Source organism: Schistocerca serialis, chromosome 11 (genome assembly GCF_023864345.2).
Source record: "Schistocerca serialis cubense isolate TAMUIC-IGC-003099 chromosome 11, iqSchSeri2.2, whole genome shotgun sequence".
Lineage (NCBI taxonomy): Eukaryota > Metazoa > Arthropoda > Insecta > Orthoptera > Acrididae > Schistocerca > Schistocerca serialis.
The window spans coordinates 146,363,751-146,391,183 of record NC_064648.1 but is presented as its reverse complement, the minus strand read 5'-3'; positions in this window follow the sequence as shown (position 1 = coordinate 146,391,183).

Sequence of the window (27,433 nt, the reverse complement as noted above, 5' to 3'; positions counted from 1 at the left end):
TTGTTGGCTTTAATAAAAGATTAGTCCTCCATTTCTATGAAATAAGGAACTTTTATAGCCGTGACTATCCAAAGACAGAGTGATGTAAACGGGCAGAATGCGCGCTGATGCGGAGGGTAACGCCTACAGAAGACAACAAGTATCTGGCCAGCTGTGTGGCTGGATTGAAGAGTTTTTAGAAAACAGAACACAGCATGTTGTTCTCAATGGAAAGACGTCTACAGACGTTAAAGTAACCTCTGGCGTACCACAGGGGAGTGTTATGGGACCATTGCTTTTCACAATATGTATAAATTACCTAGAAGATAGTGTCGGAAGTTCCATGCGGCTTTTCGCGGATGATCCTGTAGTATGCAGAGAAGTTGCAGCATTAGAAAATTGCAGCGAAATGCAGGAAGATCTGCAGAGGATAGGCACTTGGTGCAGGGAGTGGCAACTGACCCTTAACATAGACAAATGTAATGTATTGTGAATACATAGAAAGAAGGATCCTTTATTGTATGATTATATGATAGCGGAACAAACACTGGTAGCAGTTACTTCTGTAAAATATCTGGGAGTATGCGTACGGGACGATTTGAAGTGGAATGATCATATAAAATTGTTGGTAAGGTGGGTACCAGGTTGAGATTCATTGGGAGAATCCTTAGAAAATGTAGTCCATCAACAAAGGAGGTGCCTTACAAAACACTCGCTAGACCTATACTTCAGTATTGCTCATCAGTGTGGGATCTGTGAACCAGGTTTGGTTGACATAGAGAAGATCCAAAGAAGAGCGGCGCGTTTCGTCACAGGATTATTTGGTAAGCGTGATAGCGTTACGGAGATGTTTAGCAAACTCGAGTAGCAGAATCTGCAAGAGAGGCGCTCTGCATCGCGGTGTAGCTTGCTGTCCAGGTTTCGAGAGGGTGCGTTTCTGGATGAGGTATCGAATATATTGCTTCCCCCTACTTATACCTCCCAAGGAGATCACGAATGTAAAATTAGAGAGATTCGAGCGCGCACGGAGGCTTTCCGGCAGTCGTTCTTCCCGCGAACCATACGCAACTGGAACAGGAAAGGGAGGTAATGACAGTGGCACGTAAAGTGCCCTCCACCACACACCGTTGGGTGGCTGGCTTGCGGAGTATAAATGTAGATGAAGATGTAGATGTACTGTTGCTACTTTGAACGTAGTGCTATAGTCGGCGCAAGAGCAATGGGACAAAGCATCTCCGAGGTAGCGATGAAGTGGGGATTTTCCCGCACGACTATTTCACGAGTGTACCGCGAATGTCAGGAATCCGGTTAACATCAAATCTCCGACATCGCTGCGGTCGGAAAAAGATCCTGTAAGAACGGGAGCAACGACGACTGAAGAGAATCGTTCAGTGTGACAGAAGTGCAACCCTTCCGCAAACTGCTGCAGATTTCAGTGCTGGACCATCAACAAGTGTCAGCGTGCGAACCATTCAACGAAACATCATCGTATGGGCTTTCGGAGACGAAGGCGCCCTCATTTATCCTCGACGACTGCACGACACAAAGCTTTACGCTTCGCCTGGGGCTGTTGACGACTGGTATCATATTGGCTGGTCTCACGAGTCTCGTTTCAAATTGTATCGAGCGGTTGGACGTGTACCGGTACAAAGACTACCTCATGAATCCATGGATCCTTCATGTCAGCAGGCAACTGTCCAAGCTGGTGGAGACTCCTTAATGTTGTGCGGCGTGTGCAGTTGGACCGATATGGAATCCCTGATACGTCTACATACGGCTCTGGCAGGTGACACGTACGTAAGCATCCTGTCTGATTACCTGCATCAATCCATCCATGACGGACTCTGGCAATTCCACCAGGACAATGCGACACCCCACAAGTCCAGAATTGCTACAGAGTGGCTCCAGGAGCACTCTTCTGAGTTTAATCTCTTCCGCTGGCCACCAAACTCCCTAGACGTGTACATTTTGCCTTGCAACGTGCTCTTCAGAAGATGGTTCAAATGGCTCTGAGCACTATAGGACTTAACTTCTGAGGTCATCAGTCCCCTAGAACTTAGAACTACTTAAACCCAACTAAACTAAGGACATCACACACACATCCATGCCCGAGGCAGGATTCGAAGCTGCGACCGCAGCAGTAGCGCTGTTCCGGACTGTAGCGCCTAGAACCGCTCGGCAACACGACCGGCTCTTCAGAAGAGAACACCCGATCGTAGTGTTACGGATGGACAGCCCTGCAGGATTCGCGGTGTCAGTTCCCTCCAGCACTACTTCAGACATTACTGGAGTCCATGCCACAACGTATTGCGGCACTTCTGCATGCTCGGATGGCCCTACTCGATATTAGGCAAGTGTACCAGTTTCTTTGGTGCTCCATTCTAAAGCAGGAACCAAGTTATTGTAACAGTAATAAAATAAAAAGTTAGCAACCATTCGTTCATAGTATTCAGGAAAAACAGAAACTAGACGATATGTTACCTTTGTCTACATAATACACTCCTGGAAATTGAAATAAGAACACCGTGAATTCATTGTCCCAGGAAGGGGACACTTTATTGACACATTCCTGGGGTCAGATACATCACATGATCACACTGACAGAACCACAGGCACATAGACACAGGCAACAGAGCATGCACAATGTCGGCACTAGTACAGTGTATATCCACCTTTCGCAGCAATGCAGGCTGCTATTCTCCCATGGAGACGATCGTAGAGATGCTGGATGTAGTCCTGTGGAACGGCTTGCCATGCCATTTCCACCTGGCGCCTCAGTTGGACCAGCGTTCGTGCTGGACGTGCAGACCGCGTGAGACGACGCTTCATCCAGTCCCAAACATGCTCAATGGGGGACAGATCCGGAGATCTTGCTGGCCAGGGTAGTTGACTTACACCTTCTAGAGCACGTTGGGTGGCACGGGATACATGCGGACGTGCATTGTCCTGTTGGAACAGCAAGTTCCCTTGCCGGCCTAGGAATGGTAGAACGATGGGTTCGATGACGGTTTGGATGTACCGTGCACTATTCAGTGTCCCCTCGACGATCACCAGTGGTGTACGGCCAGTGTAGGAGATCGCTTCCCACACCATGATGCCGGGTGTTGGCCCTGTGTGCCTCGGTCGTATGCAGTCCTGATTGTGGCGCTCACCTGCACGGCGCCAAACACGCATACGACCATCATTGGCACCAAGGCAGAAGCGACTCTCATCGCTGAAGACGACACGTCTCCATTCGTCCCTCCATTCACGCCTGTCGCGACACCACTGGAGGCGGGCTGCACGATGTTGGGGCGTGAGCGGAAGACGGCCTAACGGTGTGTGGGACCGTAGCCCACTTCATGGAGACGGTTGCGAATGGTCCTCGCCGATACCCCAGGAGCAACAGTGTCCCTAATTTGCTGGGAAGTGGCGGTGCGGTCCCCTACGGCACTGCGTAGGATCCTACGGTCTTGGCGTGCATCCGTGCGTCGCTGCGGTCCGGTCCCAGGTCGACGGGCACGTGCACCTTCCGCCGACCACTGGCGACAACATCGATGTACTGTGGAGACCTCACGCCCCACGTGTTGAGCAATTCGGCGGTACGTCCACCCGGCCTCCCGCATGCCCACTATACGCCCTCGCTCAAAGTCCGTCAACTGCACATACGGTTCACGTCCACGCTGTCGCGGCATGCTACCAGTGTTAAAGACTGCGATGGAGCTCCGTATGCCACGGCAAACTGGCTGACACTGACGGCGGCGGTGCACAAATGCTGCGCAGCTAGCGCCATTCGACGGCCAACACCGCGGTTCCTGGTGTGTCCGCTGTGCCGTGCGTGTGATCATTGCTTGTACAGCCCTCTCGCAGTGTCCGGAGCAAGTATGGTGGGTCTGACACACCGGTGTCAATGTGTTCTTTTTTCCATTTCCAGGAGTGTACATTATGTGTTCGTAGTTCTTGATAACTGTCATCTGCGACGTTGATAACGGGTCGATCAACAACCACCCAGGCGCCGGATTTTCTCCACTTCTTTCATGACGAGCCGAAAGCGGCGTGCGTTGGTTCCAGTACGCTTGGCAGCTTAACTGTCTTGGCATTTCCCTTACCTTGTCTCCAGATCAATTGTGTTGGTTTCATACTGTAACGGTACAGTAGATGATGATGTCGTGCGACTAGGGCCTCCCGTCGGGTACACAGTTCGCCACTTGCAAGTCTTTCGATTTGACGCCACTTCGGCGACTTGCGCGTCGATGGGGATGAAATGATGATTATGTTAAGCACAACACAATACCCAGTCCCTGAGCGGAGAAAAATCTCCGACCCAGCCGGGAATCGAACCCGGGCCCTTAGGATTGACACACTGTCGCGCTGACCACTCAGCTACCGGGGGCGGACTAATGGTACAGTGGTAATTGTAGAAATGCACCATTTATATGGTGTGATCAAAGCTGTGAAAATGAGTGTCATGTTTCTACAACACTTACCACTCTGGTTCGTATGAGACTACATTTGTGGTATAAAACAATGGAAAAAGTCCACATAAAGATTATTAACCAGAATGATATTTTCACTCTGCAGCGGAGTGTGCGCTGATATGAAACTTCATGGCAGATTAAAACTGTGTGCCCGACCGAGACTCGAAGTCGCGTGCAAGTGCTCTACCATCTGAGCTACCGAAGCACGACTCACGCCCGGTACTCACAGCTTTACTTCTGCCAGTATCTCGTCTCCCAACTTCCAAACTTTACAGAAGCTCTCCTGCGAACCTTGCAGAACTAGCACTCCTGAAAGAAAGGATATTGCGGAGACATGGCTTAGCCACAGCCTGGGGAATGTTTCCAGACTGAGATTGTCACTCTGCAGCGGAGTGTGCGCTGATATGAAACTTTCTGTCTCCGCAATATCCTTTCTTTCAAGAGTGCTAGTTCTTCAAGGTTCGCAGGAGAGCTTCTGTAAAGTTTGGAAGGTAGGAGACGAGATACTGGCAGAAGTAAAGCTGTGAGTACCGGGCGTGAGTCGTGCTTCGGTAGCTCAGTCGGTAGAGCGCTTTCCCGCGGAAGGCAAAGGTCCCGAGTTCGAGTCTCGGTCGGGCACACAGTTTTAATCTGCCAGGAAGTTTCAAAGAGTATGAAGTTTCTCATTTTTGTACTAAAATATTAAACTGTTATGTTTTGTTAATTTAACCAACCTTTATCAACAATCTTTCATAAAATACCGATAGTTAATTAGCACAACACAATACCCAGATTGAGTGCCAAATAGGAGGAACAAAGTTAGAACAGGTGGACGGTTTCAAGTACTTAGGATGCATATTCTCACAGGATGGCAACATAGTGAAAGAACTGGAAGCGAGGTGTAGCAAAGCTAATGCAGTGAGCACTCAACTACGATCTGCTCTCTTCTGCGAGAAGGAAGTCAGTACCAAGACTAAGTTATCTGTGCACCGTTCAGTCTTTCGACCAACTTTGTTGTATGGGAGCGAAAGCTGGGTGGATTCAGGTTACCTTATCAACAAGGTTGAGGTTACGGATATGAAAGTAGCTAGGATGATTGCAGGTACTAGTAGATGGGAACAATGGCAGGAGGGTTTCCACAATGAGGAAATCAAAGAAAAACTGGGAATGAACTCTATAGATGTAGCGGTCAGGGCGAACATGTTACACGCATGGGAGAAGTAAGGTTACCCAAGAGACTCATGGGTTCAGCAGTAGAGGGTAGGAGGAGTCGGGGCAGACCAAGGAGAAGGTACCTGGATTCGGTTAAGAATGATTTTGAAGTAATAGGCTTAACATCAGAAGAGGCACCAATGTTAGCACTTAATGGGGGATCATGGAGGAATTTTATAAGGGGCTATGCTCCAGACTGAACGCTGAAAGGCATAATCAGTCTTAAATGATGATTAAGAATTTATATTTGAAATGAAAACAGTAATATCGCGTGCAGCATATAATTATAACCAAGAAGACGTGCATTATTCATAGAAAATGATAATGAATTTGAGGGTTACGAGATCCTGGTATTTCAAATTGAACGAAACAAAAAGAAGGATGACCAAAGCGCGACTTGAACCAGCACCTCTGAAATACCACCAACTAATCAATATCTTACGCTACCAATTGTACCAGAAATCCAATTGGTGCTCAATTTCTCTTGCATCAAATGCAGTACCCCGGAAAACTTCAACGCCGATTTTTTTTTTTAAATTTGTGAAAAACATTAAGGACAACCTATTTCTGGGCACTTTTTAACCGTGTTGCACTACGGCAAGCAGTCTCAGCCATTTTCATCCTGCGTATCAACAGCGCAACAATCAGAGCACAATAGTACAGAGATTTCTGAAACGAAAACTACAGAGGTAACGCATGATTAAGGAAACTGTTGATGGCTGTCAATACATTAGAATATCTTAAAGTTTCGTTGACTTTAACTTAGAGGGAACCTCCCCATCGCACCCCCCTCAGATTTAGTTAGAAGTTGGCATAGTGGATAGGCCTTGAAAAACTGAACACAGATCAATCGAGAAAACAGGAAGAAGTTGTGGAACTATGAAAAAAATAAGCAAAATATAAACTGAGTAGTCCATAAGCAAGATAGGCATCTCGTGGTTAGCGTGAGCAGCTGCGGAACGAGAGGTTCTTGGTTCTAGTCTTCCCTCGAGTGGAAAGTTTACTTTCTTTATTTTCGCAAAGTTATGATCTGTCCGTTCGTTCATTGACGTCTCTGTTCACTGTAATAAGTTTACTGTCTGTGTTTTGCGACCGCACCGCAAAACCGTGCGATTAGTAGACTAAAGGACGTGCCTCTCCAATGGTAACCGAAAACATTTGATCGCAAGGTCATAGGTCAATCGATTCCTCCACAGGAAAAAAGGTCTGATGTATTCTATACGACACTGCTGACGGCGTGTGCGTCACATGAGAAGAATACGTTGTCGACCCACCTAACTTGTACACTTGGCGAATGGGTAAAAAGATCCTTCTACCTTGCCCGACTTAGGTTTTCTTGTGGATGTGATAATCACTCCCAAAAAAGTGATGAAAACATAAGAGTTTGTCACATAAACTGCAACAAATGACTGCAACAGTTTCACAGTCGCACAGTTTTCCCTGAGCTCTATCAAAACATATGTTTTTAACGTTTTCAAATTTTTCCGTGTGTAGACCGTCAAATCCTGCATATGTCCAAGCAAATCTGAACATGTCTTGGAATTTTGGAGAGCGAAGTTGATTATGTGTGAGTGCCTGACCTTTGATAATTGCCTGAAAATAAAAAATTAAACTTTTCACTCGAGGGTAGACTTGAACCAAGGACACCTCGCCCCGCAGCTGCTCACGCTAACCACGGGACCACGGCGCTCCTTAGCTCACACTGTCCTTGATGTTGCCTGTCTTGCGCATGGACTACTCAGTTTGTATATTTTGCTTATTTTTTTCATAGTTCCACACAACTTCTTCCTGTTTTCTCGATTGTTCAGTTTTTCAAGGCCTATCCACTGTGGCAGCTTCTAACTAAACCTGAGGGGGGTGCGATGGGGAGGTTCTCTTGTTAGTAATAAGGTATCTAATACCTGAGTAGGACCTACTTCCAAGAGCGTAACAACACCAGTGTACGTGTGCTACGGCTTCTGACCAATCGTCGCGTTAGTGTTTATTCTTGTGATGAACAGAGTATACATATGCGTTGCGGAAGTGTGGTTGTAAGCAACGAACCACACTGTCCGCTTTATTTTGTAACGTCAGACACACTGAACATTTAATATGGTCAGCTACGAAACTTGCTGGAGAACCATATTTCTTGTGATCGAAATATAATTCAAGAGTATTTTCGTTGATTATAAATCATGCACCATGTGTGGCCAGCGTATAATTGTATTAATCGTACGAAGCAAACAGCTGGAATGCCGTATTTAGCTGAGCATCAAAACATTTCCACTTCCAGTATTTCTTATACATGACTGTGGTACGTACGAAATTTCTGCATCATTTTTACTGGCTGCTCATAGCCTGGAATGTCGGACGGACGACTTTCTCAATGTAAAACAAATTGTGTGTTAAAAATAACTGCAAGAGACGTATTGGTTGAGAATGTACGTAACCTACAACTAAACTAATCCATATTTCTTTTCTACGGAATTCCTTTGAAAAACAAGGGTCTTACACAACGATGAGTAACCAATATAACTCGAGATTTATGGAAAACATTTGCTCCATTACAGGCTGGTAACGAAGGTACGAGCATATGGAATAGCTTCACATATGTGTGAGTGCCTCGAACACTTTTTAAGTTGCAGAACAAAATATGTTATCCTTCCTCGACGGCGAGTGTTCATCACAGAGAAGGGTATCGTCAGGAAAGCCTCGGGGAAGTGTGACGGGACCGCTGTTGTTGTTGTTGTTGTTGTCTATATACATAAATGATTTGGCGGTCGGAGTGGGCAGCAGTCTTTGGTTATTTGCCGTGGTATACGGTACGGTGTCGAAGTTGGTGTGATAAATGTCTTTTTTTTTTTTTTTTTTTTTTTTTGTCGTCAGTCTACTGACTGGTTTGATGCGGCCCGCCACGAATTCCTGTGCTAACCTCTTCATCTCAGAGTAGCACTTGCAACCTACGTCCTCAATTATTTGCTTGACGTATTCCAATCGCTGTCTTCCTCCACAGTTTGTGCCCTCTACAGCTCCCTCTAGTACCATGGAAGTCGTTCCCTCATGTCTTAGCAGATGTCCTATCATCCTGTCCCTTCTCCTTACCAGTGTTTTCCACATATTCCTTTCCTCTCCGATTCTGCGTAGAACCCCCCCATTCCTTACCTTATCAGTCCACCTAATTTTCAACATTCGTCTATAGCACGACATCTCAAATGCTTCGATTCTCTTCTGTTCCGGTTTTCCCACAGTCCATGTTTCACTACCATACAATGCTGTACTCCAGACGTACATCCTCAGAAATTTCTTCCTCAAATTAAGGCCGGTATTTGATATTAGTAGACTTCTCTTGGCCAGAAATGCCTTTTTTACCATAGCGAGTCTGCTTTTGATGTCCTCCTTGCTCCGTCCGTCATTGGTTATTTTACTGCCTACGTAGCAGAATTCCTTAACTTCATTGACTTCGTGACCATCAATCCTGATGTCAAGTTTCTCGCTGTTCTCATTTCTACTACTTCTCATTACCTTCGTCTTTCTCCGATTTACTCTCAAACCATACTGTGTACTCATTAGACTGTTCATTCCGTACAGCAGATCATTTAATTCTTCTTCACTTTCAGTCAGGATAGCAATGTCATCAGCGAATCGTATCATTGATATCCTTTCACCTTGTATTTTAATTCCACTCCTGAACCTTTCTTTTATTTCCATCATTGCTTCCTCGATGTACAGATTGAAGAGTAGGGGCGAAAGGCTACAGCCTTGTCTTACACCCTTCTTAATACGAGCACTTCGTTCTTGATCGTCCACTCTTATTATTCCCTCTTGGTTGATGTACATATTGTATATGACCCGTCTCTCCCTATAGCTTACCCCTACTTTTTTCAGAATCTCGAACAGCTTGCACCATTTTATATTGTCGAACGCTTTTTCCAGGTCGACAAATCTTATGAAAGTGTCTTGATTTTTCTTTACCCTTGCTTCCATTATTAGCCGTAACGTCAGAATTGCCTCTCTCGTCCCTTTACTTTTCCTAAAGCCAAACTGATCGTCACTTAGCGCATTCTCAATTTTCTTTTCCATTCTTCTGTATATTATTCTTGTAAGCAGCTTCGATACATGAGCTGTTAAGCTGATTGTGCGATAATTCTCGCACTTGTCAGCTATTGCCGTCCTCGGAATTGTGTGGATGATGCTTTTCCGAAAGTCAGATGGGATGTCGCCAGACTCATATATTCTACGCACCAACGTGAGTAGTCGTTTTGTTGCCACTTCCCCCAATGATAAATGTCAGCTACCTCTAAATGCGGAAAAACGTAAGTTAATGTGAAAGTGTAGGAAAAACAAACCCGTAGTGTTCGCATTCAGCACTAATAGTGTCTTGCGTGATACAGTCATGTAATTTAAACATCTTGGCGTCACCTTGCAAAGCGATATGAGGTGGAGCGAACATGTGGCAACTGTGGTAGGGAAGGCAAATGGTCGACTTTGGTTTATTGCGAGAATTTCAGGGAAGAGTGGTTCATTTATAAAGAAGACAGCATCTAAGACGCTAGTGCGACCCATTCTTGAGTACTGTTAGAGTGCTTGGGATCTGTACCAGGTCTCATTAAGGGGCTCCAGAAAGGCTCAAAATCATGAAAAGTTCAATTTTTACTTTTTTGCGTTTTCTGAATCTGCAGACTATTACCTTTTAATAGATACATAATTTATTCAATTCCGAAGACTACAACTATTTTTAAATTTTTTTTTGAAATGTGTTCTACATGGGCGTGACCCACTGTGGCGCTGTTAAACTGCTGTCAAATGGTGTTATTATTAACGTCCGTGTTCATCAGGTACATTTTAGTGATGTGAGATAAAGTATGTGTTGTGGCTAACCTGCGATGGTTCAATACATATCGCTGGTGTGATTGTCGATTGTTTCATGTTTATTTACTCTGTCGTTATCTCGAAAATATTCGTAATTAATTCTGTTTCTTGAGTCTCTGTTTTGTTGAAGTATAATAATGAGTAAAAGTAAAGTTATTAGAAATCCTCTGAAGGCTTTTAAGAAAAGGAGAAATGTTGGAAAGCCAGAGGTATGTGTTATTACTGTAAACAATAAAGACGATAACCAAGTCAGTGAACCTAACCTCTCAAGTACACCTGCCCATAGCAGTCATAGTGGGAAAGAAAATACTTCACAGAAGAAGCTTGGTTCAATGAGTGAAAACTATGAATGTTTTATGGGCGAATCGGATGTGAATGATATATTTCATATGTCGGTTCTCAAAGGAATTTTTTCAAACTGTGTAAGATGTATTCATTGTAGTGAAGTTGGTCTGGAACTCTCCATAATAAAGCACGTAGGACTTGCTAGTGAAATACAACTGAAATGTGATAAGTGTTCATACATGACCACCTTTTGGAACAGTGTTGCAGTAACTGCAGCTGAAGAAAATGGTAGCAAAATCTACGAACACAACAACGAGCGATGCTTGCTTTAGACAAGGAACGCCTTCGGGCTGCAGACAGGGCTGTAAAGAGTCTAGAAATACAAGCAAGAGTAAACAGGAGGAGGAACAAGAGGAAGCTGGAGGAGGAGTTTGCAGAGGATGAAGACAATCCATCCTATGGACCTGGAATGCACTAAAAAGTTAATCCAATCTTTGTCGCTCGATTCCCAAAACTTTTATTTTCTCATACTAATTACATGTTTTCTAAGGATCTTCCAAACATATTTGTTTCAAACTTTCAGTAAATGTTACACAGTACCTTCTGCATAATTTAACACAGCCTTTTTCCAAAAAACTGTATATTTTTGAATATCTAAATAAAAAATTGCAAAAGAATGTTGTGAATTTTCATTACAATTGAAAAAAAAATCATCTTTAATAACTGAACTAAAATTTTGTAAAATCCCTGTGTTAAGTTGTAGCCCATATTCCAATAAATAATCTGTAAAAAGTTCAACTTCCTACCTCAAATACTTTGTGAGGAAAGATATAATTAATAAGCGTTATTTTAACATTGCAAGTATAGGGCGTTCCGGAGCCCCTTAAAGTAACACATCGAAGCAATTCAGAGGCGGCCTGCCAGATTTGTTACCGGTCGGTTCGAACACCACGTAACTGTTACGGAAATGCTTCTTGAGATCAAGCTGGAAAGCCTGGAGAGAGGATGAAGTTCTTTCTGAGGAAGGCTATTGACCAAATTTAGAAAAAAAAATCTCTCAAATGTGTGTGAATTCCTAAGGGACCAATCTGCTGAAGTCATAGGTCCCTAGACTTACACACTGCGTAAACTAAATCTCGCTGAGTACAACACACCCGCCCATGCCCGAGGGAGGACTCGAACCTCCGGCGGCGGGGGAGGGGGGGGGGGGGGGGGGGGGGCGAGCGCCTCAAACCGCGCGGCCACTCCGCGTGGCGTGCATTCGGAATCCTCCGAACTGGATAACGTACGCGATATTCAAAATGGTTCAAATGGCTCTGAGCACTATGGGACTTAAGAGCGCAGGTCATCAATCCCCTAGCACTTAGAACGACTTAAACCTAACTAACCTAAGGACATCACACACATCCATGCCCGAGGCAGGATTCGAACCTGCGACCGTAGTAGCAGTGCAGTTCCAGAGTAAAGCGCCTAGAACCGCTCGGCCACCACGGCCGGCTGTACGCGATATTCGTTAACTGCAGCCGTAACATTACCATCACATTTGCCATAATGTGAGGACGATATCGGCGTATTCCTCTGTCGTAAATTTGAAAAGCATCCCTATTTCACCCATAATGAACAAACTACAACAGTTACTACGTGGTTTCACTTAAATATCCTGTTGTTATCATGTTCTTTCACTGAACAATACAGAAAACTAACTCGTTTCAAGGTTAGGAAACGACTGAAACAACTCACATACGCCGGCCGATGTAGCCGAGCGTTTCTAGGCGCTACAGTCTGGAACCGCGTGACCGCTACGGTCGCAGGTTCGAATCCTGCCTCTGGAATGGATGTGTGTGATGTCCTTAGGTTAGTTAGTTTTAAGTAGTTCTACGTTCTAGGGGACTGATGACCTCAGAAGTTAAGTCCTATAGTGCTCACAAGGGAACCTCCCCATCGCACCCCCCTCAGATTTAGTTATAAGTTGGAACAGTGGATAGGCCTTTAAAAACTGATCACAAATCAATCGAGAAAACAGGAAAAAGTTGTATAGAACTATGAAAAAATAAACAAAATATACAAACTGAGTTGTCTATTCGTTAAGATAGGTAACATCTAGGGTAATCTGAGTTCTTGAGCGTCGTGGTCCCGCGGTTAGCGTGAGCAGCTGCGGAACGAAAGGTCAGCGGATCTAGTCCGCCCTCGAGCTAATATTTTAATTTCTTATTTTCGCAAAGTTATGATCTGTCCGTTCGTTCATTGAAATCTCTGTTCACCGTAATAAGTTTAGTGTGTGTTTTGCGACCACACCGCAAAACCGTGCGATTAGTAGACGAAAGGACGTGCGTCTCCAATGCGAACCGAAAACATTTGATCGCAAGGTCATAGGTCAACCGATTCCTCCACAGGAAAACACGTCTGATATATTCTATACGACACTGGTGAAGGCATGTGCGTCACATGACAGGAATATGTTGTCGACCCACCTAACTTGTACACTTGGCAAATGGGTAAAAAGAGTCTTCTACCTTGCCCGATTTAGGTTTTCTTGTGGATCTGATAATCACTCCCAAAAAAGTGATGAAAACATAAGAGTTTGTCTCATAAACTGAAAATAAAATATTAATCTTTTCACTGGAGGTGAAACACAGACACTAAACGTATTAGAGTGAACAGAGACGTCAATGAACGAATGGACAGATCATAACTTTGCGAAAATAAAGAAAATAAATTTTTCACTCGAGGCAGGACTTGAACCAAGGACCTCTCGTTTCGCAGTTGCTCACGCTAACCACGGGACCACGGCGCTCCTGTGCTCGCGCTGTCCTTGATGTTGCCTATCTTGCGTATGGACTACGCAAACTGTATATTTTACTTATTTTTTCGTAGTTCCACACAACTTCTTCATGTTTTCTCGATTGATCTGTGTTCAGTTTTTCAAGGCCTATGCACTGTGCCAACTTATAACTGAATCTGAGGGGGGTGCGATTGCGATGGGGAGGTTCCCTAGTCAGAGCCAACTCACTAACGGTTGCCAAGAATCACATAAACTTTAAAAAAAAGAGATCATATTTACGCCAGTGACTGTAAAAGTTTCTTTATTTTACGATTGCAATTTCGGCCTTAGGCTATTATCAAGTGCAGATTTTTGTGGCTTTAAGCCATGTCAACTTAAAGCCATAAAAATCTGCCTTTGATAATGGCCTAAGGCCGAACTTGCAATCGTGAGATAAAGTGTTAACAGTCACTGCCATAAATACGATGTCTTTTATAAAGTTCTACACGACTTTGAATCCCTGGTATAAAAAGGTAAATAAAAAAATGACAAATTTTTCTACGTTCTTAACGGAAAGTAAACAAATTTACTTGTACAATAATCTTTGCTCCTCTGGATGTTCTGGAGAACTACTGCAGATACACGTCTGGAACACGTTTTATTAGATTCACCAGAACAATAACAACACAATAAAAGGAAATCGTGCTTTGCTTTAACCTCGTACAGTTTTGAGATGGCTTCTAGCGAAGTTGCCAAATTTCAGGCAAAATCTTTTATTAGCCGTAACTAAACATTTGCGGACGTATGTTATCATCATCATCATCATCATCATTTAAGACTGATTATGCCTTTCAGCGTTCAGTCTGGAGCAAACCCCCCCCCCCCCCCTCCCTTTTATAAAATTCCTCCATGATCCCCCATTCAGTGCTAACATTGGTGCCTCTTCTGATGTTAAGCCTATTACTTCAAAATCATTCTTAACCGAATCCAGGTACCTTCTCCTCGGTCTGCCCCGACTCCTCCTACCCTCTACTGCTGAACCCATGAGTCTCTTGGGTAACCTTGCTTCTCCCATGCGTGTAACATGACCCCACCATCTAAGCCTGTTCGCCCTGACTGCTACATCTGTAGAGTTCATTCCCAGTTTTTCTTTGATTTCCTCATTGTGGACACCCTCCTGCCATTGTTCCCATCTACTAGTTCCTGCAATCATCCTAGCTACTTTCATATACGTAACCTCAACCTTGTTGATAAGGTAACCTGAATCCACCCAGCTTTCGCTCCCATACAACAAAGTTGATCGAAAGATTGAACGGTGCACAGATAACTTAGTCTCGGTACTGACTTCCTTCTTGCAGAAGAGAGTAGATCGTAGCTGAGCGCTCACTGCATTAGCTTTGCTACACCCCACTTCCAGTGCTTTCACTATGTTGCCATCCTGTGAGAATATGCATCCTAAGTACTTGAAACCGTCCACCTGCTCTAACTTTGTTCCTCCTATTTGGCACTCCGTTTATATTTCTTTCCCACTGACATTACTTTCGTTTTGGAGATGCTAATCTTCATACCATAGGCCTTAGATTTCTGATCTAACTCTGAAATATTACTTTGCAAACTTTCAATCGAATCTGCCATCACAACTAAGTCATCCGCATATGCAAGACTGCTTATTTTGTGTTCATCTATCTTAATCTCACCCAGCCTTATTGTTTTCAACATATGATCCATAAATAATAATGAACAACAGTGGAAACAGGTTGCAGCCTTGTCTTACCCCTGAAACAACTCTGAACCATGAACTCAATTTACCGTCAACTCTGCTGCCTGACTACCCATGTAAAGACCTTTAATTGCTTGCAAAAGTTTGCCTCCTATTCCATAATCTCGTAGAACAGACAATAACTTCCTCCTAGGAACCCGGTCATATGCCTTTTCTAGATCTATAAAGCATAGATACAGTTCCCTGACGAACTTTTTTCTTTAGTTTTACTTGTAGAATAACAAATTAAAATATTTGCATATCTTCGCGAATTACCCTGTATATTCCGCACTGGAGTGACGAGTGTTTGAGACGCAAACGCAGAGATTTGCAGCACGTTTCGAAAATTTGACAACGCAGAAGCGGATGCTACACTTGGACACGCGTGCTGTCTGTCGGCCGTCGGAGGTCAATACGGCAGTGCAGTGCAGTGTAGTGCGGTGCGGCGCGGCGCGGCGGTGTATGCCGCGGGGACCCATTCGTCGCCATTAGCATGCAAATACGGCCGCGTGTAGCCGGGGGTCGATACGGCCGCTGCCCGGAACACGCTTGATTTAAAAGCCGCCCTAATCCCGCTCTATCACGGCTAATGTAATTCCCGCCCACGACCCGTGTGAACGCGCTCCGAGGGCTCCTTGCGCAAATAAAGACAGGAAGCGCCGACGGCAGCATTACCACTGCAGGCACCCTCTCACTCTCCAAAGTGATGTTCTCTCACTTCCCCTTTTCCCAAAAAAAAAAAATGTGTCCAGGCTTTTCCCAACACTCACAAAGGAACTACAGACGTTGGCTGAGACTGGGCATTGACTGAAATCTATGGGAAAGTTGAAAATTTGTGCTAGACGAGGTTCGAACCCGGGTCTTCCACTTACTTGGCAGATGCTCTGACAACTAAGCCATCTGGACACAGTGGTCGTTGCAGCTTCACAGATTACCCTAGCACGCCTCCCGTCAGACCCAAACTTTCAAAATATGCGCACAATGTAGCTCGCATTGCCCTTTATCCTCAATAATCGCGTCATTTCGCCGACTGCTGTAAAAGTTAGAGCCTGGCGCACATCGCCAATGACTAGATCATTGGCCACTTCACCCTAATTATATTCAGGGTGATCTTTTTTGCGGGCCGTCCGCGGTGGCCGAGCGGTTCTAGGCACTTCAGTCCGGAACCGCGCTACTGCTACGGTCGCGGGTTCGAATCCTGCCTCGGGCATGGATGTGTGTGATGTCTTTACGTTAGTTAGGTTTAAGTAGTTCTAAGGTCTAGGGGACTGGTGACCTCAGCAGTTAAGTCCCATAGTGCTCAGAGCCATTTTGAAACATGGACGATAAACAGTTTGGGCAGGAAGAGAATAGAAGCTTTCGAAATGTGGTGCTACAGAAGAATGCTAAAGATTAGATGGGTAGATCACATAACTAATGAGGAGGTACTGAATAGAATTGGGGAGAAGAGGAGTTTGTGGCACAACTTGACAAGAAGAAGGGACCGGTTGGTAGGACATGTTCTGACGCATCAAGGGGTCACAAATTTAGCGTTGGAGGGCAGCGTGGAGGGTAAAAATTGTAGATGGAGACCAAGAGATGAATACACTTAGCAGATTCAGAAGGATGTGGGCTGCAGTAGGTACTGGGAGATGAAGAAGCTTGCACAGGATAGAATAGCATGGAGAGCTGCATCAAACCAGTCGCAGGACTGAAGACCACAACAACAACAACAACAACAACGCACAGTCATTTTCTTAGCTGGGTTGCTGGTACCACACTGAAAAACACGAGTGACTGCTTCCGGTGGTTCCGTGCGATATTTTACATTTACTCTCCGCACTGCTCGCAGGTCTGTCTCCGTCAGTACATGAATTCTGCCTGGTTTCGGTTTAACTATTGTTGCTGCTTCACGTTTCCGCTTCACATGACCAACAGCCCACTATGGCGGAAGTCACTGAAATCTGCTGACCGATCCATTCATCTGTACTGACAAAACAATACTTCCCCCCTTCCTTTTATGCTGGAGATTCCACCTCTAGTGATATCTGGTGGTCGATGCCCAGATACTCTTGGGCAGATAGTGTAGCATACGGACGTATTTACAGTGTCTGTTTACGATCAACTAGCTGAATTCTAACAATACCGCCACTTGCAAAGTAGGTTAGAAATCAGATTTGTTGTGACGTAACAAGACTGTTACGCCACACTGAAGTAGCCGAAAGAAAGGCACGCGTACACACACGCCGACTGGCGTCAAGTCTGGAACAAGATACGTTATGACTGCTATCAAGAAAATACGTAGCTTTGGAATATACTTAACTTTATTTACTCCTTGTGATACATCTCTCTGGACTATACAAATGAGACTCGTAAGATACATGCACTGTTACAATTGGCGCCTTGCTAGGTCGTAGCCATGGACTTAGCAGAAGGCTATTCTAACTGACTCTCGGCAAATGAGAGGAAGGCTTTGTCCGTATTGTCGCTAGCAATGTCGTCCGTACAACTGAGGCGAGTGCTCTATCGTATATCGAGACCTGCCTTGTGGTAGCGCTCGGTCTGCGATCACACAGTGGCGACACGCGGGTCCGACATGTACTAAATGGACCGCGGCCGATTTAAGCTACCACCTAGCAAGTGTGGTGTCTGGCGGTGACACCACAAGATTAATAATGTTGCTCACGCAGCATATGTTCGCTTTATCGGGCAACAACAAAGTTATTGACTGTGGATGGTACCGTCAGAATGGAAATAATGAAGTCACTGTAAAAAAGTCATTAATTTTGGCACTTAAGTTGAATGGATTCCTACGTAGATTTCGTCGAAGTTGTTATGACTCATCTTGTTGATTCTGGGGTGATTCCACTTTGATTGCTAGAAGATCCAGATCTGTATTTTAAAAATATTTGAAGACCTAACAAGTGCGTTTTTCAGGAAATTCTTAATGATCAAACAATCCCAGATCTGAACAATGGTATGGTAGAAATAATTTTTAACTTGATGTTCACGATGCACGTTTTTATTAAACTTCTTGTAAATTCACATATACTACTTCTTAATTGTCACATCATCAAGAAAACAATTTTGTATCAATCTTCATATATTTAATTTCCACTTTAACCAAACACAAGACTTGACTGTTCTTTTACTAAGCGAAATAACAACTTTACTTCTGCAAAGTGAAACAAAGACTGCTCTGTGCGCTTTCGCGCCAAAACGGTTACAAGTCAAAAAATATGACAGTCTCACAGAAATGAATACACACAAGAACCATATCACTGTAATATATCGATACATCGGAGTACGTATACATTAATAAACCCAAATGTGAATATTGGCCGGCCGCGGTGGTCTAGCGGTTCTAGGCGCGCAGTCCGGAAACGCGCGACTGCTACGGTCGCAGGTTCGAATCCTGCCTCGGGCGTGAATGTGTGTGACGTCCTTAGCTTAGTTAGGTTTAAGCAGTTCTAAGTTCTAGGGGACTGATGACCACAGATGTTAAGTCCCATAGTGCTCAGAACCATTTGAACCATTTTTTTGTGAATATTGTCACAAAAATATGTCTGTTACTTCGCAGAAGAGTAGTACGACATTACTGGTATCGAGAACTGGGGTTGGAGTGCCGTAATGGTCACGTAAATAAAGAACCATTACAGAATCCTGATAAAAAGTTCGCTTCTACGACAAATACCAATACGTTTTTATGTTAACGAAATACCACAAAACTGCACTTATTGTAATAACTATTAATCTGAAATACCCCACAGGAGACTGCGAGGCCACACTGTTGCCAGTACTAGACTTCAGCTATGCATTGGACGTCGTCAGCTTTGACACGCTGATTGGAAAAATGCTAGACAGAGTGCTGAAGTGGTTTGAAAGGTACTCGACAAAATAGCAGCCTGTTGCCTGTGGGCAAGACAGGTCCTTCAGGAAGCATGCTCTCTGACGTATGCCACAGCAGTCAGACCTGTCCTCCCTGTATGTCAACAACATTTCATTGGTTCTGTCCTGTAAATATCATTTCCAAGCGGACGACCTGCAGCAGGTAGAAATGATGTCTTCAGTTAACTTACGCACACGCTTCTTCCGTTACCCATGCGGATACCCAGAAACCTCACATATGGAGGCTTATCCACTGTGTGCACACTCAACAGAACTACTACTATGACAGTTCAATAAGCAATGCACCACTTTTTTTCTGAAAGCATGTTTTTATTCAGGATTCCAATAGACCACACCATTCTCCACCCTTTTGGCAACCAAACTCTTTTTTCAACATAACCTCCATTCAATACGGCGACCTTTGACCAGTTCACAGGGAGAGCCTTTATGCCCAGATGGTACTCTACTAGTCCACGTCGGATCATCAATAACCTCCCCAACACCCACGTACTGCGTCCCGCGAAACATATGCAAGGAGCGAGATCAGGGCTGATTGATGATGGAGAACAATTCAATGAAGTTTTGTCAGCTCCTTTGGACTGTGGAGACTTGGATGATGTCTTCCTCAGGGTAGCACAATACGCTTCAGAATTGATTGTTGCGCCATATGGGAGGACGCCAAATAGAATAACCCGTTCAGGATCCCAGAAGACCGTTTGCTGGCGGAGGCGCGCCTTTGAACTTTTTTTTCGCAGAAGAGCTGATGTGGCGCCGCTCATGGATTTCCGATTTGTTTCCGGTTCGGCGTGATGAACCCATGTTCCATCGCCTGTCACGATGTTCGACAAAAAATTGTCACGAGCAGCCTTGTAGCACGCAAGCAGTTCCATACAGATGGTCCTCCGTTTCCCTTCATGCTCTTCTGTTAGGCAGCGAGAACCCCAGTGGCTTTCAGCACCCCAAACTGGTGGACGAATGTGCCAGCACTACCAACAGAGACGTCCAGTTGAGCAGCGAAATGTTTGATCGTCACCCGTCAATAATCTCGAATGAGAGTGTCCGCACGTTCCAACACTGCAGGAGTCAAGCTGTGTGCGCCCGGCTGCCATTCAGGAGTTTGGACAGGTTTACGCGACCTTGTTGCAAAGATGTCAGACGCTTCGCCCAACGCCTCACCGTGCTTTTGTTCACTGTCGGTCTCCGTAGGCGTCCTGCAGTCGCCTGTGAATATCTGTCATGCTCTGGTTTCCCGGAAAAAATAATTCAATCATAGTTCTCTGCTTGGAAAGCACCTCTGATGCAAGAACCATTTTGAAGGCTCTGTATATCGCAACTTCATGAAATTATAGTGGATGAAGCGAGCATATTCCACCGCGTCACAGATAATATTCTACATTTTTTTCAACCGAAATTGGTTGAGTAAAAAAACGCATTACTTATTGGACGTTCCTCGTAGTTATAAGTCGTTTTTACGTGTTTGGAATAGTATATGAATCTTTGTAAGATTGAATGTTAAGCTGGTGGGCGCTGGCTGGCTGTGTTTGGACGCTCTAATAATATACTTTTTTCACCAACAACTGAAGAGACTTCCGGTCTTCGGATAAATCACTAATGCAGACCATAATAAGAGCATGACAAGCACTGAGCCTTGTGGGACACCATATTTAATATTTCCGCATTCCGACTTTAATCTTATTCCTGTCGTATCATTTGTTAATGCGAGCCCCTAATTTTTAGTCCCCGTTGCTTTCAAGGGGAAGACTTTAAAAAACATACTTCTTAGTTCCTATAGAACAGTTTTATGATCTACACAATCAACACCACAGAAAATGCCAAATTTGACTTATTTGTTTCAAACAGAAACGGCTTCCACAAACAACAAAAATTTAATTTCCGAAAGTAAAAACTTAAAATGCTGTCACAACCCACTCACTAATAATCTGCGTTAAAGGTTTAACGCAGCAAGACACGTATTCCTGTGTATATGTCTTCAAGCAATCCAGCTCATGGCGCGCGTATTACCCAGACTATATTCATCCAGTATGACAACGAGAACACTTAGCGACTTCCAGTGTACTTTACACATGATTTCAAACCTGTCCCAAACTTTTTCACGGTTACATCCCTACAGAATAACAGAAGGAAAAAAGTTTATTGCCTACTACATTTTCACTGTTCCGCTGTAAAACTTTAGAAACAGACATGACGTTTTAATTCATTATTTCATTACTGCCAACTCTAGTCCACCCCCGGTAGCTGAGTGGTTGGCCGGCACCGTAGCTCAGCGTGTTCGGTTAGAGGATTAGCTGCCCTCTGTAATAAAAAAAATGAATGAACAGATGAACGATGAACTTGAACGGGTGTCCTGGGACAATCGCACCGAACAAATGCAGCGAACGACATCGAACAAAATGAGAACAACAACAACAACAAAAAACTGGTCAGCGGGACAGACTGTCAATCGTAAGGGCCCGGGTTCGATTTCCGGCTGAGTCGGAGATTTTTTCCGCTCAGGGATTGAGTGTTGTGTTGTCCTAATCATCATCATTTCATCCCCATCGACGGGCAAGTCGCCGAAGTGGCGTCAAATCGAAAGATTTGCACCCGGCGAACTGTGTACCCGACGGAAAGCTCTACTCACACGGCATTTATATTTACTACCAACTCTGTTCGCAACAGGATTTTACAGACAGTACCCACACACAGCGCTCAATGTGCCTACAAAATTATATCATTGCACATAGTTCACGCAATAAAGTAAATACTGACTCGCGTAAAAACAGATTTTTGCATATAATGGAGCGCATATTGTGCAGACTATGGTCTCCCAGTGTTAATAATGAGACCACTTAGCGAGTTGGAACGCACACTTAGTACAAATTCTGACATTTTCTAAACTTTCTCTCACTTACAGCCACTCCAAATAATGGAAGGAAAACATTCAGTAAAACTTCAGTATGAAGTATGACATTTTAATTTATCTTTTATTCACTACTAACGTTATTCGCCACCCAGTATTCACATATCGCACTAAAGGTATCGACAAAATTATATCATTGTGCGACGTATAATAAACATACACTGTAACTGACGAAACCTACTAATTAGAGTTTCGCATCTTCAATCATAAAATTTTAACATGTTTAACGACAAATCTTTACTTCTGTCGTTGTCTCATTTGTAAAGCAACCAGACCTTTGTAGCAGTTTTATACATGGGCGTCAGAATCTTTAAATAATCTGGGGTGACAGACTTACTGATCACATACTAAACAAAGTGACAGGGTGGTAACCTCAGTTTCTATTGCCTAAACTTATGTCATGAAGTACTTTCGGAAACTGCTCCGTCTGTAATACGAATTAAGGCAATGGTTACATACGAGATGCATTCAAGTTCTAAGGTCTCCGATTTTTTTTCTAATTAACTACTCACCCGAAATCGATGAAACTGGCGTTACTTCTCGACGTAATCGCCCTGCAGACGTACACATTTTTCACAACGCTGACACCATGATTCCGTGGCAGCAGCGAAAGCTTCTTTAGGAGTCTGTTTTGACCACTGGAAAATCGCTGAGGCAATAGCAGCAGGGCTGGTGAATGTGCGGCCACAGAGAGCGTCTTTCATTGTTGGAAAAAGCCAAAAGTCACTAGGAGCCAGGTCAGGCGAGTAGGGAGCATGAGGAATCACTTCAAAGTTGTTATCACGAAGAAACTGTTGCGTAACGTTAGCTCGATGTGCGGGTGCGTTGTCTCGGTGAAACAGCACGCGCGCAGCCCTTCCCGGACGTTTTTGTTGCAGTGCAGGAAGGAATTTGTTCTTCAAAACATTTTCGTAGGATGCACCTGTTACCGTAGTGCCCTTTGGAACGCGATGGGTAAGGATTACGCCATCGCTGTCCCAGAACATGGACATCATCATGTTTTCACCACTGGCGATTACCCGAATTTTTTTGGTGGCGGTGAATCTGTGTGCTTCCATTGAGCTGACTGGCGCTTTGTTTCTGGATTGAAAAATGGCATCCACGTGTCATCCATTGTTACAACCGACCAAAAGAAAGCCCATTTTTGCTGTCGTTGCGCGTCAACATTGCTCGGCAACGTGCCACATGGGCAGCCGTGTGGTCGTCCGTCAGCATTCGTGGCACCCAACTGGATGACACTTTTCGCATTTTCAGGTCGTCATGCAGGATTGTGTGTACATAACCCACAGAAATGCCAACTCTGGAGGCGATCTGTTCAACAGTCATTCGGCGATCCCCCAAAACAATTCTCTCCACTTTCTCGATCGTGTTGTCAGACCGGCTTGTGGGAGCCCGAGGCTGTTTCGGTTTGTTGTCACACGATGTTCTGCCTTCATTAAACTGTCGCACCCACGAACGCACTTTCGACACATCCGTAACTCCGTCACCACATGTCTCCTTCAACTGTCGATGAATTTCCATTGGTTTCACACCACACAAATTTAGAAAACGAATGATTGCACGCTGTTCAAGTAAGGAAAACGTCGCCATTTTAAGTATTTAAACCAGTTCTCATTCTCGCCACTGGCGGTAAAATTCCATCTGCCGAACGGTGCTGCCATCTCTGGGACGTATTGACAATGAACGCGGCCTCGTTTTAAAACAATGCGCATGTTTCTACCTCTTTCCAGTCTGGAGAAAGAAAATCGGAGGCCTTAGAACTTGAATGCACCTTGTAATGTCCCACAAGGGTCAACACACAGCCCAATTATACTTCTGCAGCCTATAAACCGGATCCTTCTCGACACGCCGCCATTGAAACCTGACGAGATTCGGTCAGTGATGAAACAGGCACTCAGATGTCTCGAATAAAGGAGATTCCTCCCAGACTGGTAGTTAAGACGGCAAAACCCTACAGCGCAGTTGCCAGCCATTTTTCCGCCGTAAGCTCTTACCGATTGCAGTGACGTGACAATACAAACCCTCAGTGCTAGGAAGAAGGGAGGATTGGGTTTAACGCGCTAATAAATGCGTACTGCCGTCCGTTCCTGGAGGAGTTTTCCAATCATCTCGCGCGTCGGAAAATTCCGCGCGAGTTTTAGAGGCACTTTCGCCCCGAATTGCGCCCGCCGGGTTTTGATGGCGGGCGACCATTAAAACGCCATCTCCTTCCCGTTCTCGTGATAGCCCCTGACGTTTCGATGCGCTCCCCACTCGACCGGAACTGCGGCGGAGGTGGTGTTCTCAGACACCTCCGAGAGAAATTATTCGCGGAAATTGCAACTGTGTCGTAACTTGCGTCGAAAAGATCTTTATGGCTCAATTTCGGGGGAGGCGTAAAACTTGAATAGAAACAGGTACGACCAGTTTAACATCTCGAGCTTGTAACACGGTGCCTGTATCTGCATATCTACATCGAAAGCCATTGTATAGTGCGTGGTGGGGGGCACTATTCTGACAATGTTATCTCCTCTCAGTTCTGTTCCATTAATATGCGATCTCTCACAAAAGATGACTGATTATATTCCAGGGTGTACTGCCAAATATCTTTTATTCTTGGTGACTACCCTAACTTTCTCAAAAAAAAAATATATATATATACATATATACATATATATATATATACATATATACATATATATATACATATATACTTATATATACATATATATACATATATATATACATATATATACATATATATATATATACATATATATATATATATATATATATATATATATATACATATATCTCCATTTATCTTCCCTGAGCATCTTTGTTACACTCTGGTACGGTCTATACCGAACAGTTTCGCATCCCTGAATTCGCTCCTTATCCGCCGCCATGCCTCAATGATAATCCAAAATACTGGAACAGTACTCTAGAATTAGTCGGACTAGTCTAGCGTCTTGTATGCTGTTTGCTTTACAGTTCCTCCACACTTTCCTAGAATACGTCCATAAAAACAAAGTGCCCTATCCGTCTTCCCTAACATTGATTTTACAGATTCTTAGCGTTTTAATATCGCTTTATACTACAACTCCTCATACACTGACGAAAATAGGAGATGCTACAACACGGAGCATAAGTTCGATATTTATCAAAACTTGTGGTAATGTTCACCACGTAACTGCTATTAAATGACTAAACTTCCATTCGGAACAGACGTCCATCAGTATGAGGTGTGGCCCTCTTGGGCGCTAACACACTCTTGTATTAGTCCACATCTTCAGATACATGACTTCCGCTGCAATTCTTATGAATGAAAATTAGTATATAATTACGAAATGTGATATTGCAGGACACCCAAACTCAAAATTGACCATAAATTGAGAAAAAATATTCGATCCCCACAAAATGCCTGATGTAAAATCATCACCTTGTAAAAAGGTCATTAAATAACTGTGGGAGCACATCATATTTAATAAAAACTCATTTACTTTGGCATATAGATGACGAACACATGTTCTTGAGCCGTAATGATAGTCATTACCACTCATTAACATGTGTTCATTTTTTAGATAGCAAAGTAAACCTGCTTTTACTAAACAACATTATTTAATGATCTTGTTGCAAGATGATTTTACATCTGGCATTTGGTGGGGATCGAATATTTTTCTTAATTTATGCCCAATTTTGAGCTTGATGCCCTGCAATATTACATATTTCGGCATGTTACATCTTTTGAAAATCTACTTGGTCTTACTGCATGCAATGTTTGCTTTTTGCAATCACTTGAAAATGGCATAAAAGGCCGAAACCTGGGCCATAATTAAATAAAGAACAATACAGTCAAATAGCGGTGTGTTCATTTAAAAAATATATTTGTCTAGTATTTTAGAATGAGAGCACAGAGATTTCCAACAAACTCTGCACCTAGTTTCAAACCTTCTTGAAACTTTTTGTTGGTGACCTAACCACAAATTAATCAAAGGAAAAAGTTTATTGTTTGCTGTATTTTCACAATTCACCCAATAAAACTTCAGAACCTAGTGTGACGTTTTGATCTACTGCTTCTTTACTACTACCTCTAATGGCAACACGTTTTGCACACGGTATCCAAATACAGCAATGGACCTATCTCCAATGCTGTATCATTGTACGACACATTGTTTAGGAGAAAAACTACCCTTCCTGTAAAATTTTAATAATTCTCAGAATCGGCTATACACATGTTTCTAGAATTACAGAATCTGTTTTACAATGTAGTTCGCATGTGACTGTAGCATATATGGCCTACGATTACCGAATTACGAAGTAAAGGTGAGTGTCGTTGTTACTGACATACTACAGATGCTGCTGATGCATTGACTAATATGTTACATAACTTGTTGTTGTTGTTGTTGTTATGGTCTTCAGTCCTGAGACTGGTTTGATGTAGCTCTCCATGCTACTCTATCCTGTGCAAGCTTCTTCATCTCCCAGTACCTACTGCAACCTACATCCTTCTGAATCTGCTTAGTGTATTCATCTCTTGGTCTCCCTCTACGATTTTTACCCTCCACGCTGCCCTCCAATGCTAAATTTGTGATCCCTTGATGCCTCAAAACATGCCCTACCAACCGATCCCTTCTTCTAGTCAAGTTGTGCCACAAACTTCTCTTCTCCCCAATCCTATTCAATACTTCCTCATTAGTTACGTGATCTACCCACCTTATCTTCAGCATTCTTCTGTAGCACCACATTTCGAAAGCTTCTATTCTCTTCTTGTCCAAACTAGTTATCGTCCATGTTGCACTTCCATACATGGCTACACTCCATACAAATACTTTCAGAAACGACTTCCTGACACTTAAATCTATGCTCGATGTTAACAAATTTCTCTTCTTCAGAAACAATACCCCTGCCACCTGCAGAATTTGAAAGAGAGTATTCCAGTTAACATTGTCAAAAGCTTTCTCTAAGTCTACAAATGCTAGAAACGTAGGTTTGCCTTTTCTTAATCTTTCTTCTAAGATAAGTCGTAAGGTTAGTATTGCCTCACGTGTTCCAATATTTCTACGGAATCCAAACTGATCTTCCCCGAGGTCCGCTTCTACCAGTTTTTCCATTCGTCTGTAAGGAATTCGCGTTAGTATTTTGCAGCTGTAACTTATTAAACTGATAGTTCGGTAATTTTAACATCTGTCAACACCTGCTTTCTTTGGGATTGGAATTATATCATTTGTAAAAGAATTGCTGTTAGTCTTTCGGAATAATTTGGTGTTCAGAGTATTTCATCGCTTGTAGTTATTGCTACACATTTTTCACCCTACCGTACATCGGTACCACTTTTTCGTAATAATTAGTATCCGCGTCGTCTCCTCGCGATTACAAAAATCGAA